Here is an 8,807-nt window from a genome sequence, read left to right on the forward strand (position 1 = left end):
AAGTGACAGAGGCAGGATTCAAGGCCAGACCCGTTGACACCCAGGCCCAGGGTCTTTCCACAAGGCCGTGCCGCTTCTGTAGAAGAATCATGAACTAGATTTTCTAAAGAAACCACTGAGGTCTGAACTGGGCCGATCCCAACCAGATCATTCACGATTCAGGTTGACGGTTCATACTTGACCCAGGTTTCCTGGAACTATGGAGTGAGGGAGCAGCAAGACAAACGAAGGTAGAATTGGATGTGCAGGTTTCGACCCAGGAGCCAACCTGGTCCATGAATGGCTGACATTTTGCAATTGGGTTGTAATTTAGGGCACCAGGCTTCAAGCTGAGCAGGGTGGAATGGGGCCAGGAAATGGGTTGGAGAACTGAAGGCCAGCGGGGTGCCAGAGGAAATGGCCAGGTGGCAGGCGAGAGACATTTTTCGCTGAGAAAATATGAAGAGTAACCCTGGGCAATTCTCAGATGCAAATGCCGTAGTCCATGGTCAGCTCAGGATTCCAAATGGTCTGGTACGAAAATGTCTCAGTGCCACTAGCATTACCTAGTGGATGGAGCCCGGGTCTGGGAGTCAGAAGGACCTGGGTTCTAATCCCAGCCCCACCAACTGCCTGCTGTGTGACCTTGAGCAAGTCACTTCCCTTCTCTGTGCCTCAGTTGCCTCATCTGTAAAAAGGGGATTAAGACTAGTGGGACAGGGATTGTGTCCAACCTGATTACCTTCTATCTACCCCAGAGCATAGTACAGTGCCCGGCACATAGTAAGCACTTAACAAGCACCATAAACAGCGATGCTATTCTGCCTGCCAGCACTTTAATGAGTGAGCCAAAAGGCACCAGATCCTGTCACATGTCTGCATACTGGAGGTTTATTTCCAGCATCTGTTCAAATAAAGTGCCAAATTTTCTAAAAAGGGCTTTGGACCTCACCATCAGTAGTATTTATTAAGCGCTTACTATGTGCAGAGCACTGAACTCAAGCACTTGGAAGAGTACAGTTCCACAGAATGGGTAGAAATGGTCCTGCCCACGACGAGCTTATGGTCTAGAAGGCTTCCAGAAAGATCTTACCTGTTCAAATTCCCACTGCAGGCCCAGAGTTTGTAGCAGGGAGGGAATAACTGCCCTATGAGTCCATTTCAGTGAAAACTTTGGGAAGCCACAGTGTGCTTAGGAATCATTCAAAAGATAATATTCTAAAAAATGTGGGGGTAATTCTTATTTTAATCGCGTTTCCAGAGAACGTCCTGGGTCCAGTTAATTTACAAGTTTGCTATATTGCTGGATAGTGAGGAGGGCAACAGTTCTTCCAAGATCCTTTGGTGCCAGAAACAGAATAATAGTCAGGACTAAATAATAATAATAATAATGGTATTTGTTAAGTGCTTACTATATTCGAAGCACTGTTCTAAGTGCTGGGGGGGATACAAGGTAATCAGGTTGTCCCACGTGGGGCTCACAGTCTTAATCCCCATTTTACAGATGAGGGAACTGAGGCCCAGAGAAGTTAAGTGACTTGCCCAAGGTCACACAGCTGACAAGCGGCGGAGCGGGGATTAGAACCCATGGCCTCTGATTCCCAAGCCAAGTTCATTCCACTGAGTCACGCTGCTTCTCTGACTAAATCTGGCATCACTCACAAAGGAGAATTGGGAAGCTCTTTTTCTAAAAGTTAACTCTGAGTTTAAGGTCCCACTCAATAGTCTGCACCATCCTTAACTCTACAAGTGCCTGCATAAAAGTGAATGATCTCATAGTTTAGGCATCTAGACTTGGCAAATTTGGCCACTTTTTTTTTAAATGATATTTGTTAAGCACTTACTATGTGCCAGGCACTGTACTAAATGCTGGAATAGATACAAGCCAATCAGGTTGGATGCAGTCCTTGTCCCATGTGGGGCTCACAGTCAAAGTTGGAGGGAGTGGATGGAATCCCCATTTTATAGATGAGGTAACTGAGGCAAGGAGAAGTTAAGTGACTTGCCCAAGGTCACACAGCAGACAAGTGGTGGAGCTGGGATTAGAACCCAGGTCCTTCTGACTCCCAGGACTGTACTCTATCCACTAGGCCATGCTGCTTCTCAAGCCCATTGTTGGGTAGGGACCATCTCCATATGTTGCCAACTTGTACTTCCCAAGCTCTTAGTACAGTGCTCTGCACACAGTAAGCACTCAATAAATATGATTGCATGAATCAATGAACTAACTTGGGACAGCCCATTTTTCTTCCCCAGTTTCTCCTTCTCCTTGTTTCCTAAAAACTACATCTTGAATTGAAATGTTAACTGGAACCAGTTTTCTCTTAGAAACACTGCTCTGAATGGGTAAATTTCTTCTTGATGCAAAGTCAAATATACTATTTTTACTAGAATTCCAGAATAATGATGATGAGAATTCAGAATAATGATGATGATAAATTACATGACTTGCCCCAAGTTCACAGAGCAGGTTAGTGGTGGAGCCAGGTCTAGACCCCAAGTCCTCAACTCCTAATCCTATGCTGTTGTGCTGTACTCTCCCAAGCACTTAATAGAGTGCTCTGCATATAGTAAGTGCTCAATAAATAGATGCCATAGATACTATTCCCACTAAGCCACACTGCCTCCCATGCACTCAGTCAACTATAGATGAGTAATATAGCTGCGTGAATGTAGACATTCCCTGATAGGATAGCCAACATTTACTTCATTGCAAGTAAAAATGGACAGGTCTACCCTCCCTGGTGACTCCGCTTGGAGATCAGGTAACTCCACCACCATCCCTCATCTTCTCTGCTCCTCCACCCCCACATTTAATCTCCCCATCGCAGCTTTTACAGTTGTTTCCCCAATTCCTCATGACTCCCAGAAATGTGTGCCTCTCCCTACCTCACCAGGTCAGAGGTTGTGAGTTCTAATCCCACTCCACCACTTGTCAGCTGTGTGACTTTGGGCAAGTCACATAACTTCTCTGTGCCTCAGTTCCCTCATCTGTAAAATGGGGACTGTGAGCCCCACGTAGGACAACCTGATCACCTTGTATCCCCCCCCAGCGTTTAGAACAGTGCTTTGCACATAGTAAGTGCTTAACAAATATTATTATTATTATTATTATTATTATTATCATTATTATTATTACATGTACTTCCAGAGCTACAGCCATAAAGGAAGGTAGCATTGGAAAGTCAACACACAGTGCTATAAAGCTGAACCAGCATGTAGATTTAGAAACATATATGCTGTTTGTCCTAATTCAAAGTATCTTAAATCAAGGACCATATGTAAAATAGGAAGAATAAGTCCATGCCTGTTGGACTTCCCAGATAGTGAAGAAAATTGCTTGCTAAATGCTTTGAGCTCTTTGCAAGAAAGATGCTTTGAGCTCTTTGCAAGAAAGATATGGAATAATGCACAAAGTGTCATTACCATCTTAGCTACTACACATGAGGTCTTGGTGGTGCCCTTTTTAGGGTATTTGTTAGACGCTTACTAAGTGCTAGGCACTGGTCTAAGCACTGGAGTAGATACATGGTAATCAAGTTGGACACAATCCTTGTGCCACATGGGGCTCCCAGTCTTAATCCCCATTATACATATGAGGTAGCTGAGACACAGAGAAGTGAAGTGACTTGCCTAAGGTCACACAGCAGACAAGTGGCAGAGCCAGGACTAGAACTCTTCTAATGTATATTCATTTATTAATTCATTCAATCGTATTTATTGAGTGCTTACTGTGTGCAAAGCACTGTACTAAACACTTGGGAGAGTACCCTATAACAATATATGTATAGAATCTCCTTTTCTTTCCTTGCAAATGAGGGTTCCCACAGTTTACTGATTTTTCTGAGCTGGGTTGTCCCAGGAAACTCCTTTTTCTCTTACCTTGATGTTTTTGTGACCTGGAAGAAGAAGCTGGATTGTTCGAGGGCCACCTTTCCCAGTCTAGACCATCTGGCCAGACCCCTCCAGCATCCCTGGTGGTTTAGCTGGTGAGCACCCCCAAAGGATCAAGGAGAAAGCCCCCCACCCACCCATCCCCCTGCCCTCAGGGAAAGCCTCTCAGTTCCCCACCAGCCCCTTCTAGGGATGACATTTGCTCCTTGTTCCGAGCCTCAGCTGTGCTCTCAAGCATCTCAGAAAACCTGCCCGATAGGTCCTAACCCAGCTGATGGGCTCAAATCGGGTGACGCGACTGTTCATTCAATTCATTCAAATGTATTTATTGAGCGTGTACTAAGCTCTTGGGGGAGCACAATATAACAATCAGCAGACACATTCCCTGCCCACAATCTCTGGACCCATGACCTAGAGTTCTTCAGGAGGAAATCAAGCTCGATGGTCCTCTGATGGAAGTTAAAGTGGATCAGATGAAGGATTCTGTGGCCCCTTTTGGGTATTGAGCCATCTTTCTCCCAAGGAGAAATGTTGGACTGCACTGTGAACGTGACGTCACGCTGCTACTGTATCTCCGTGAGTCAATTGTCCAAACAAAGGTAAGGAAAATCTTGGGAAGACTTGGGATGATCCTGGCTCTTTGGGAAATGTAAGTCAGGGAAGCCAATGGATGTTTATAACCTGTGGTGGTCCTGTCTCACCTCTGGTTCCCCTTGGAGAAGCCTTTTTTCATGTTGGATTGTGTCTGCAGTAAACAACCATAAGGGGCGGTTGAGAGGAGAAAGAGCTGGGCGGAATCCACTTCCTACCCCCTGTTCTCATCCCAGTGGTGCTGATTAGTCAATCGGTCAATCATATTTATTGAGCGCTTACTTTGAGCAGAGCACTGTACTAAGTGCTTGGGGGAGAGTACAGTATAACAATAAACAGACACATTCCCTGCCCACAACAAGCTTACTGTCTAGAGACAGGTTATTCCAACCAGAGATTATTCTAGTCCTATCCTGTCAGCATGTCAAGGGACTCACTTTGGGGTGTTTCTCAGAGGTGACAGGGAATTTGGAATATCAGCCTCCGTTTCAAGTCTCTGCCCTTACCCAAGGAACTCATCCTCTCAGCCAGTCATTCTCCTCAGCTTAAAAATGCTCCCATTGCCGAGAGCAGCCTGGGTTGCCTCCCTGCACCCCCTTCTGAAGAGCCAGAGGAATCTGTGTGTGACGTGATTAACCTTCCAAGCGGTCTCCAGCTCCTCCCCACCTGGCCTGGGCGGCTCTTGCTTTGGGGGGTCCGGTGGGCTGCCTGATGGGGTTTCCTTTCCCAGGAGTGACATCACGCTCCACCCCCCGCCTCCATCCACCGATTCATTCCCGCCCGATGAGGAGGAAAGAATATGGTCATTTGTTGCTGGGCTGCCATTAACTTTAATGGGGCCCTTCTGAGCAGACAGCCGATGAGATACCCTCTTTATTAGATGCCTTCCCTCCTGACAAAGGAGATTTGTTCAGAGAACACGACTTGGATCATGTTTCGAAAGTGGGGGACCAGAGAGGCAACAATAGCCTTGTCCAGAATTACTCGGTTCGAGTGCGATCAAACATGCCCTGTGAAAACACGGCCCCAAACTGCTTGCTCCAGTTTGTTCCTGAAACTAATTTACAGCCTCTGCCTGGCTGCCGAGTTGTTTTTTAATTAGAAATTTTAATTGCTACACACCGCCTATTAAGACGTCGGAGCTGTAACGGGCTGTTCAGAGTGGCCGATGGATTTGCCGTTTCTCAGGGGAGCTAGATGGCAGGGATCATCCCGCCGTTTTCCTGCAGGCACCCACTCTGAAACAAGCTCTTAAAAGCCATTTGTCCCTGTCCTTCCCAGGCTCCCCCTCCCCAACCGATCTGGGATCGTGGGCGGAGAGACCGAGTGGATTTTTCATCCAAGGAAAACAAGGCCAGCCGAGAGAGGTGCGGGATTCTTCTCCCGGCTCTGGGTGACTGGAGACGTGTAATTTCCTCTCTCTCGGCCTATTTCCCATCCGTGAAATGGGAAGAATTCTTGGTCCCTTCTCCCCCACAACCCTATCAGAAATGTTGTGAGGATGATTGGCAGAACCAGGAACGACCTCGGTCATCTTGCATTCCAGCAGGGAACACGGGTGTCTCTCCTGAAAGCATGTCACTTCTGGCTAGAAACAGGGGGGTTGCTTAAACAGTCATGGAGCTTCATGTGACTGACTGTCCCCAAGGTCTTCCCATGCCATTGTATTCTCCCGGACACTTAGTACACATAGCATCCACCCTACCCCCTGTCTGCCTTCCCCTCTGTAATGGCTATGCACTTGGCTGAGTACCCCTTATGTGCTTCGATAATGACCCCAGATCACAGCACCTACTTAAGTATCCTTATATTCTACAAAATCCCCTGTCTTCAATTCATTTTAATGTCTTTCTCGCCCCCAAAGACTGTAAGCTCCTTGTGGGCAGGAATCGCGACTACCTAATCTGTTGAATTGTACTTTCCTGAGCACTCGGTGCAGTGCTCAGTACTGTTGTGCCCAGTTAAGTGCTCAATACCATTGACTGATTGCTAGTCGACAGTCAATACTATGGGTTGACAGATTGATTGACTGATTGATCGATTGGGTGTTTCATGATCAAGAGGCTGTACCTGGAGAATGCTGGACACAGTGACGATTGGATGTGGAGAGCCTCCGAGGGTTAGAGCTTAATACCTCGTTTTGTCCACTTTTCTCATTCAGGAACTGGTAGGTAGCTTAGGAACTATCCACCCTTGAACAGCCCCCTGGAACATTCCGTAAACTTTCTGTTGTACCGAATGATTCTTCTAGACTGTAAACTCGTTGTGGGCAGGGAATCTGTTATACTGTTGCGTTGTACTCTCCCAAGCGTTTAATTCAGTGCTCTGCACACAGCACTCAATAAATACGATCGAATGAATGACTGACCCCACCAGGTCACCACTTACCTTCCAAATGATGGCACCTTCTGCCGTTCATGCCCCCCTGGCAGCATCAACCTGGATCGCCATCATCTCTCGAGGCAAGAGCTGGGATTTCCCAAAAGATCTTCTTGGTCAGCTTCCACCAAACTTGGTTCCTGCTGATTTGTTGACAGTCCTAAGAGGATAAGGCTTTTTCAGGAATTAGGTTAGAGGGAGAGATGCTCAAAGATGGGCATTTCAGGAAGGAATCATGTCTACTAATTCTGTTAAATTGTACTCTCCCGAGCACTTAGTACAGTGCTGTGCCCACAGTAAGTGCTCAATAAATACCTAGATCTAGACTGTAAGCTCCTTGTGGGTAGGGAATGTGTTTGTTATATTGTTATAGTGTACTCACCCAACTGCATAGTCCAGTGCTCTGCACACAGTAAGCGCTCAATAAATCCAATTGACTGACAGTGATTAATTGACTCCGCACACTAGAGCCATCTTCCCCATTAGGGAGCTAAGGCTATGGAGCATGGGGCTGAGGGAGGCCAGACTGGAGTGATGGCCATAGCACTGTACACCTTCAAAGCCCCTTGATGATCAATGGGGCTGCTTATGATGATGATGATGGCATTTGTTAAGCGCTTACTATGTGCAAAGCACTGTTCTAAGTGCTGGGGAGGATACAAAGTGTTTAAGTTGTCCCACGCGGGGCTCACAGTCAATCCCCATTTTACAGATGAGGGAACTGAGGCTCAGAGAAGTTAAGTGACTTTCTCAAAGTCCCACAGCTGACAAGTCAGGGGTCGGCATTAGAACCCACGACCTCTGACTCTGGCCCTTTCTCTTCCAAAACAGGGTCCCAGTTTCTGGAATTCCAGTCCTGGGCCAACGCTACAAAGACGGCCACTAGCAACTTGTGTTCTTATGTGATTCCCGGGCCCTGCATTCTGTAGCCACAGGAATTCCCATTCCTTGCTAGAGCTCAAATTTCAAAGTCTGAAATCCTATAACGGTATGAGTTAGTGGAGAGAGCACGGGTCTGGGAGTCAGAAGGTCCTGGGTTCTAATCCCAGCTCTACCACTTGTCTGCTGTGTGACCTTGGGCAAGTCACTTCACTTTTCTGGGCCTCAGTTACCTCATCTGTAAAAATGGGGATTGAGATTGTGAGCCCCATGTGGGACAGGGACTGTGTCCAACCTGATTAACTTGTCTCTAACCTAGTGCTTAGAACAGTACTTGGCACATAGTAAGCGCTTAACAAGTACCATAATTAAGTTGTTATTATTAAAACAGCTGTGCTTGAAGCAGTAGTCACAAATGAGCCCCCCTGCCCTCATAATACAAGAGTGATCTCAACTGACCCTCTGCCATGTTTGCCTGACCCAGGGATAAAGGACCAGTGCTCAGATAGAAACTCAATTGAAATTGCACATAGGAACTTATAATAATAATAGTTATGGTATTTGTTCAGCGCTTACTATGTGCCAAGCACTGTTCTAAGTGCTGGGGTAGCTACAAGGTAATCAGGATGTCCCACCTGGAGCTCCCAGTCTTAATCCCCATTTTACAGATGATGTAACTGGCACAGAGAAGTGAAGTGACTTCCCCAAGGTCACACAGCAGACAAGTGGTAGAGCCGGGATTAGACCCCAGGACCTTCTGACTCCCAGTCCCGTGCTCTCACCACTAAGCCATCCCATTAACCCCCCAGGTCAATAATTTTGTATCTGTGTCAAAACACTTGTACATTCAGTGATTTATTTTGAGATGCAGTGTGGCCTAGTGGAAAGAGCACAGGGTGCCTGGGAAGCAGAGGACCAGGGGTCTCATCCTGGCTCTAGCCTATTGTGGGCAGCAAATGTGACTGTTTATTACTGTATTGTACTCTCCCAAGTGCTTAGTACAGTGCTCTGCACACAGTAAGTGCTCAATAAATAAGATTGAATGAATGAATGTCACGTCTGCTGTGTGACCTTGGACAAGTCAC

Source organism: Tachyglossus aculeatus, chromosome X1, assembly GCF_015852505.1.
Source record: "Tachyglossus aculeatus isolate mTacAcu1 chromosome X1, mTacAcu1.pri, whole genome shotgun sequence".
Lineage (NCBI taxonomy): Eukaryota > Metazoa > Chordata > Mammalia > Monotremata > Tachyglossidae > Tachyglossus > Tachyglossus aculeatus.